At 39.6% G+C, this 7,763-nt stretch overlaps 1 long non-coding RNA gene across 1 annotated transcript; it reads left to right on the forward strand.

Moving 5' to 3' along the window:
- Positions 1-6,960, forward strand: LOC132660814 (uncharacterized). Its single transcript, XR_009601915.2, has 2 exons — positions 1-1,223; positions 6,740-6,960. It is a non-coding gene; the product is annotated as an uncharacterized LOC132660814 (long non-coding RNA).
- The last annotated feature ends 803 nt before the right edge of the window (positions 6,961-7,763 follow it).

Here is a 7,763-nt window from a genome sequence, read left to right on the forward strand (position 1 = left end):
AGTATTACCTCCGTTTACCTCAGTGTTCTCTCTCTTCTTGAGTTTTCTAACTGGTTTTCTGTCCTCCTGCTGGAGATTGAACAGTACTTGCATTTTTTAAAAATAACGTAAAACCAAATGCCACACTTTCCCAATGAACTTACTTCACCTGACACATGGTGACAGAAATAGTGATTCCAAAATGAAGACAGAGTGTCAGTACATTTTGGGGGCCTTCACTGTTTGTGTTTTTATTTATATCCAAAAATTACAAGTATTTCAAAAACATCATGGGAAATAGTGGGAAATATTATTATAGGGTATATGTAATTTATCACCCAAACTTGGACACTTTTTAGAGCGAAAGGGGGTGTTATTCATAATTATTGGGGAAATAGGTGTAAACCAGGACTGACCAGGCCAGTCAAGATGAACAGTCACAGAAGCGTCTTTAGGGCAGGGATGATGTTTTGTTTACTTTTATATCTTCAACACCTAATACAGTGCTTTACACCTAGAAAGAATTCAATAAATGCTTGTTAAATTAAGAAATTTTATGGGGTGCCTGGGTGGCTCAGTTGGTTAAGCATCTGACTTCAGTTCAGGTCGTGATCTCACAGTGGGTTCGAGCCCACGTCTGGCTCAGCAATAACAGCTTGGAGCCTGGATCCTGCTTCAGATTCTGTCTCCCTCAGTCTCTGCCCCTCCCCCGCTTATGTTTTTTCTCTCTCTCTCTTAAAATATATAAAGATACTTAAAAATGAAATTTTATAATTAGGTTATGTTTTTGTAAAACTTTTGGAAGTATTTACATGTAATACTGTAAAATATGAGCATATTTCTTTTTTTTCAGTCCACAGTCCATGTGTTGGGGTTAAATAAAATCCCACAGAGCTCTACAGGGTGAATCTTACTTCATCATCTAATCTTCTCCTTGAAAGTAAAATGGATAAAAATGGAGAAGCAAAATATATCTATGAGTCATAAAGAAAATAATTCTATCAGTCTGGGGTGGTTTATGAAAGCACTAAAAATGGGTTGGAGTATGAATTCAGATAAGAAGCAATTTCATAATCTCTACAATGGTTATTATCCTGGTTTCATTTTCTCTGCCAGGAATGTTGGTCCCTGGGGAGAAATGCAGATATTGGATGAGTGCATTCCAGCTGGGAAGAACGCTATTTATCTTTCATGATGAGGAGCTGAGAAGGGTACTAGCCATTGGCGAACTCCCAGGAGCGAAGGTGAGAGCCTCTTTACTTTCTGCCCAGATCTCCCAGGAGCACAGGGAATGTCTTACGCAAGTCACTTTCCCATTTGATGGACCGCCAGTTCTTGGTTTATAAGCTGCATCAAAGGATTACATTCAAGAGAAGCGCTTAGCAGTCCTCCTATGAAAAGCACTATAAATCTCCCTACCCCTCCGTGGAGAGGCAGCAGAGTTTGGGAGGTGGTGGGGCCTGTCTTTGGGATCTCAGGATCTAACTCTGCAGTCAGACTGTTTGTTTGGGTTTACAAGACAGATCACCCTACAGCATTTTGGGTAAACTTTCCAGGCCCCCATTTCTTCATCTCTTAAAGAAGGAAATAATAATTGTACCTACTTAAAGGGTTGTTTGTGAGGGTTAAATGATACTCATGTGAAACACCTAGAACATGAATATGAGTTATTACTCTTATCCAGCTCTATATTTCTTTGGATGTCAGGCAAGAAAACTATTGGAAATAAATTTTTAATTAAAGGAAAAAATTATGCTTTCATGTTTCCAATCCAAATCAACCCAAATGTGTATACCTAATGCCAGGAGGAAGCTGTTAGGCCGAGGCCACTGTAAACTAGGTCCACGCCTTTCTCTCATCAACCTCCTCAGAATTTAATTGCTTGTACTCTAACATCAAGGGAGCGTTGCACTTATTATTATTACTCATTAAATTTCATTAAATCTGAGCCAGTTTGTAGGCTGGACTGTAACTAGCCCCTCCATTTCAGGGAGAACTGAAAGCCTGTACCAAAAGAATAATATCTCTTTTTAAATATCTAACTTAGAGGCTAGGAAAGCTCTAGAGAAGTAAGGGGGTTTTTCGCAGAATTATGTAAGTCTTTATATTTAATGAATTTCTGGTGTCTGAACTGGGGGGAGGGGGTGGGAAATGGGCCCTTTATAAATATCAAATCATGTTGTTATCTACAGAAAGTGTGCCAGTTGGTTACATAGAGCCAAATTCTGTTCAGTTTGATAATTACTGAATTTGACATTCATAGAGGTTCTTGTTTAATTCTGGGAATAAGAAATCTAAAAACTCATTAAATTATGAAATGTTCCAACCCCATTATCCTAATATAATTACCCCATGGACTACACTGCCACAGGAAGTCATCGGGACCACTCCTGGAGTTTAGGAAGACTCAACAACAGGGATTCAATTCATATAAAAGTCACCACAGTGTGGTTTTAAAAAATGAAACACCTGATTTAGGGTTATAGTTAATAATCTTAAGGAAAGGGCCGCCTGGGTGGCTCAGTCGGTTAAGCGTCCGACATTGGCTCAGGTCATGATCTTGCGGTTTGTGAGTTCGGGCCCCGAGTTGGGCTCTGTGCTGACAGCTCAGAGCCTGGAGCTTGCTTCAGATTCTGGTGCTCCCTGTCTCTCAGCCCCTCCCCTGCTCATGCTCTGTCTCTCTGTCTCTCAATAATAAATAAACATTAAAAAATTTTAAAAAATAATAATCCTAAGGAAAGATAATGTCACTCACACCCAGCGCAGAGTCTTCTGTCCAACAAATCCACAATGACATTCAAAGAGAAGAAAGGCAAAAGAAACCTGTTTAAGAATATTTGGGGGAAGGAGAATAGGCCACAACATCTGTCTGTTTCTTTTGAGTAGTAATAGTAATAATTCATTTATCTAGTTATATTGCCATTTCTTCCTCAGTCCCATCAAGGGAAATCTAATTATTTCTCCCAAAACGGGAGTTTCTAATGAAACTTTTATTATTCAACACACTTAATAAACAATGAAGGTCTAAGCAGCACCTAGCTTTTCTGAGTCTTTAGAAATCCTGTCTTCTATCCTGCCTGAAATATTCCTGGGCTAATGAATGGAACAAGCATAGTGGAAGGAAAGTCCTTGGGACTGGGAGTCAGAGTTCTGTGACTTGTAGCTACAAACTTGGGCAAGTCATTTAGCAGTGAAATGTTGTTAGAGAACAGGACATTCACATGGTCTCAAAATATCGCCCCACAGAGTAGTTCCTAATTACAAAGGGGGAAGATACCTACATAATAGAGAAATCTTTTAGACAACTCCTTAACCTAATGATCCAACGTCATCATCCGTAATGGACAAACTGATGTTATGTGACCTCATTCCATGCCCATAGCAGACATCATGAATGGTTCTCAGAGCAGTTTCCCATGAAGCCAGGGCACAGCCTCACAATCTTTCTCAAGATGGATGGCATCCTCCTAGAGAAGGAGTTTGACAATCTAACATGGTGCTGATGTCATCCCACTTTGGCCTGCAAGTAGCAAACACAGCAGAAAGTGGTGCCACTTCTACAGTAATGAGGGCCTCCAGGATATCTCCCTGGTGGCTCTGAGGTCCTCAGTAGAGGAAGGATTGAAGATCCTATAGGACCTTGCAGGTAGTACAGTCAAGATGGCTTTACTGATTGAAGAGAAGAGAAACTCTGTGTGTGCGTGCGTGTGTGTGTGTGTGTTTAAGCCAAAAGCAAAAAAAAAAAAAAAAAAGTGAGATACAATCTATTTGATATTACAGATTATTTGTGGCAACTAAATTTGCTGTGGGAAAAGTGGGCTCTGCCCCGTCCATTCAGGTTTCAAAACTGTCCTCCAAAATTAAAGCTTACTCATTTGAATATTTGTGATGGTGGCCAAGTGGACACCCTTTAATGCCGAATTCGTACTTAGATGTCACTTTTCCCATCTAACAAGCTGGTTTCTTCTCCAGCTCAGCTCCTTATCTGTTTCCTTTATACCATTTATCCCAACTGGCACTTATTTTTTTTTAATTTGTTTGTTAGCATGTTGTTATGGGGGTGGTTTTGGTTTATCTTTCCAATTCCGTCAGCTCCAACAGAGCAGGGACCATTTCTGTCTTGCACATCACTGAATCCTCAGCTTCTAACACAGCCTGGCACACAAAACAATCACTGGATGTTTACTGAATAAATGAATCAACAGATGAATGAATAAATGGGTAGTTCTGATTTCTTTAATATTCCAAGTTATTTGGAGTTAAGTCTATAGAGGAGAAAAATAAGTCATCAGCCTTCTGTGACAGGGCTAAAAGCTGAGGTGAAACCCTATACAGTCCTCTGTGGTTCACAGACTAACTCTGGTTCTATAGGCAACTCTAAAATAAAAAGTTCCAAAATGCTTTGGAGCAATAGTGTCTTTGCTAGAATAAGTATATGTCTCCCAATGTGACTCCTTGAAGGATAATACTAATTTGAATGTATAAATTGTGTCATTTTTTTTTAGTTATGTCTGTTTTTAAAGCAAGTTTTATTCATTGCCTCAGAGTCCTGCATGCCCCAAATATCTTACATAACACATGGAGAGGAATGTTCTCACTATAACCCTTACTTTAGAAAACTCTCTGGTTGTCAGCTGAAGCCCATGAACAAAGTGTTCTTTCAGTGCTGAGCAGGACCACAGCTGAATAGCAGATCAGATTAACCAATGCCACCATAGCTGTAATGACATCCTTAGAAACACGAGAGTCCTCACTGAAAGAACAAAGATCAATATTTAGTTTCTTATATTCCTTCTGGCCACTTTTATGGCCTCCTGTTCTGCCACCTCCCTCACCTCTAACTCCAGTTTGCTCTTCTCGGAAAATAAAAGGTCGGACTAGAAATAATAGTAATACAAATGTAAAAGCACTTTCAACAAAACGTGAAGTTTGGATCACAATATTTGTGACTTGTTAACACCAAAGTTTGCCCTTTTTTTTCCTTAAATGAATTTTTTGCTGATCTATTTGCAAACCTTTAAGTATATTTTTAGTACAAACCAGATGGACTTTACTCTTTATTAACGATCAGAGGAAAGGAAGAAGCAAAAGTTATTGCCTAATTATTTTATATCCATTTTATTCACTGAATCCTGCAATCCCAAGCTTTGCAATTAAACTCTTGGCCTCAACCATTCCCAGATATAGACTTTACACACTGCTGCCAAAGTTCCAACTCACGCTAAATACACCAACCTCCTAACTTTCACACATTTAATTTAATTTTTTTTACATGGGCTGAAAACATTCTTTTATTGAAAAACTATATCCAGACATATAAAAACTGTATAATTATTATAAACACTTTTATTTATGTGACTTTACATAGTGTAATCCATGCAACAGTGCTTCAAACATATCTTTAAAAGAAGTAACACTGCACTTATTCATATCCAATACTACCATCCTTATAAACATCTGGCATGAGCTCTTAGATAGTGTTAATTTAATTTTTTAATCAAACAAAAAAGTTAAGACTAGTTTTGGAATAATAAAGTTAAGCTGTCCACCAAAATATTTGGGTTTGGAGCTGATGGTGTGGTTGGGAGTGTTACTGGTGGCCAGTATAATGTGATGTAATATCAGGTGCAGGGAGGAGTTAAGCCTGGTCCTGGTCACCATCCGTTGTTCCCATTTAGAATGTATGAAATGGTTCTGAGAGTCAATTTCCAATGTGGGGAGGGAGTTTTCCCCCCAACACCAGCAAACAAGTCTCAGATACCTGCTGGTGTCTGAGAAATCCAATTCAATCCTGACATTATCTACCCAGAAATGGCATCAGATTTCACAGGTTAAGGGTTCAGTCCCACAAGACTACTCCTCCCCCCACCTCAGATTCTAGGTACAAGTCCAAGTTGTTACCTGTGCTTCTGACCAACTGGCTATAAATCAGATGTTCCCATGACCCTCTCCTTGGATTCAATTAGTTTGGTGGAGTAGCTCCCAAAATTCATAGAAACATTTACTTACTAGGTCACTGGCTTATTATAAAAGGACATAATTCAGGAACAGCCAAATGGAAGACATGTATAAGGCAAAGTATGGGAAAAGGGGGCGGAGCGTCCATGCCCTCTCCCCCTCTCCAGGAGCACTGTCCCAGCACCTCCATGTGTTCACCAGCCTGGAAGCTCTCTAAACCTGGTTCTTCTAGGTTTTTATGGAGGCTTCATTACATAAGCATTGATTAAATCACCAGCCATGGTGATTGATTTAACCTGCAGCCCCTTTTCCATCCCAGGAAGTCAGAGGGGACTGAAAGTTCTAACTCTCTAATCACATGGTTGGCTCCACTGGTAACCAGCCTCCATCCTTAGGTAGGGTCCAGTGGTCACATCATTAACATAACAAAAGACACCTTCGTTCTCATCACTGAGGAAATTCTACGGGTTTGGGGAACTGTGAGCTAGAAACCATGGACGAAGACCAAATATATATAAAAAATATATATTTGGTCATTCATATGACCAAATATATATTTCTCATAAATCACAATATTATGTAACATCTATTAGCATTGCCAAGGGGCTCCCAAGTTAAGAAATAGCAAGACTATTACCAGGGTAAAAAATGGAAGTTATCTCCCAAATGGAATGAATGACCAATATCACATGAACAAGACCACAGCCAGAGGATGATGAGACAGGGCCAATCAGATTTTCAAAAGAGTTGGGTGGCATGTAGCACCAAGTGTGACAAGGCTTCCCATCCCGTATTCCTACAGCAGATGCGGTGGAGAGCATGGAGAATGGCACAGCTAATGATTACAACCTACTGCCTTCTGCAACTCCGCCAGACATCACCATGGACCTTTTTATTCCCTACGTTGTTAATAACCATTTTTATGCCTTCACTATTTTCCATAAACTTATTGTTTCTGGAAATAAATTCCCTGGTCATAATAACAAGATAAACAAATAAAAATGGCAGACATTTTTCTACTGACTGGAGCATATTTCATTTTTTTTTTCCTATGACATAATTCACTTTTATGTTTTTAAATTACTCACTTCTGAGGACCCTAACCATCCTGTCAAGCAAGAGAGAGATGGGGAACCTTGCCTGAGGTGCCCAGGTATTAGCTGGTTGGACCTCTGGGTAGTGCTACCATTGTGGTTCTGTCACAAGTTTCCTCTCTACCTCTTCCCACAATGCCCTGTCCCCACACACCCACCCAGCATGCCTGTCTCTGAGGGCCTTGGATCCTCAAAGTGAGCCTCATATGTTTGTAGCCTCATATGAAGAGACCAGCCATGTGAGGGGTCCAGCCTCATGCAAAAATGAGAAGTTGAAATGTTCCTTTGTTTCCACCGTGTCTGCACTCTCTGGTATCCCTCTCCTCTGACATTCCATAAAGGAGGAGGAAAAGATAGAGGGGTTGTAGGAACATAGAAATCTTTGTGGGATCATCTCTTTCTTTGGGCTTCAACCTACATCTTCTGATATGCCAAGAACTTTCCATTGTCAGGAGGAGTCAGAGAGGAGTCAGAAGGTGGTCGGTCCACTGGCTTAATGATTTGTTACCCAATTTGTGTTTGAAAATTACTTTATTGGTTTGCTGTTTCACCTGGTTGTGAATTGTCAATTAATATTTAATAAAACTTTTAATTCCATTAGAGTATTTTGTGTTTAACCATTCTTTAAAATGATGATTTATGATATCTTGTTCACTGTTCCCCACTCTACAGTTTTCCACACACTCAGTTCTTCTAATTTCAGAGTATACTAGTTAGGGTAACACTAGTGCT

The sequence above is a fragment of the Panthera onca genome, chromosome A3 (genome assembly GCF_046562875.1).
Source record: "Panthera onca isolate mPanOnc1 chromosome A3, mPanOnc1 haplotype 2, whole genome shotgun sequence".
Taxonomy (NCBI): Eukaryota; Metazoa; Chordata; class Mammalia; order Carnivora; family Felidae; genus Panthera; species Panthera onca.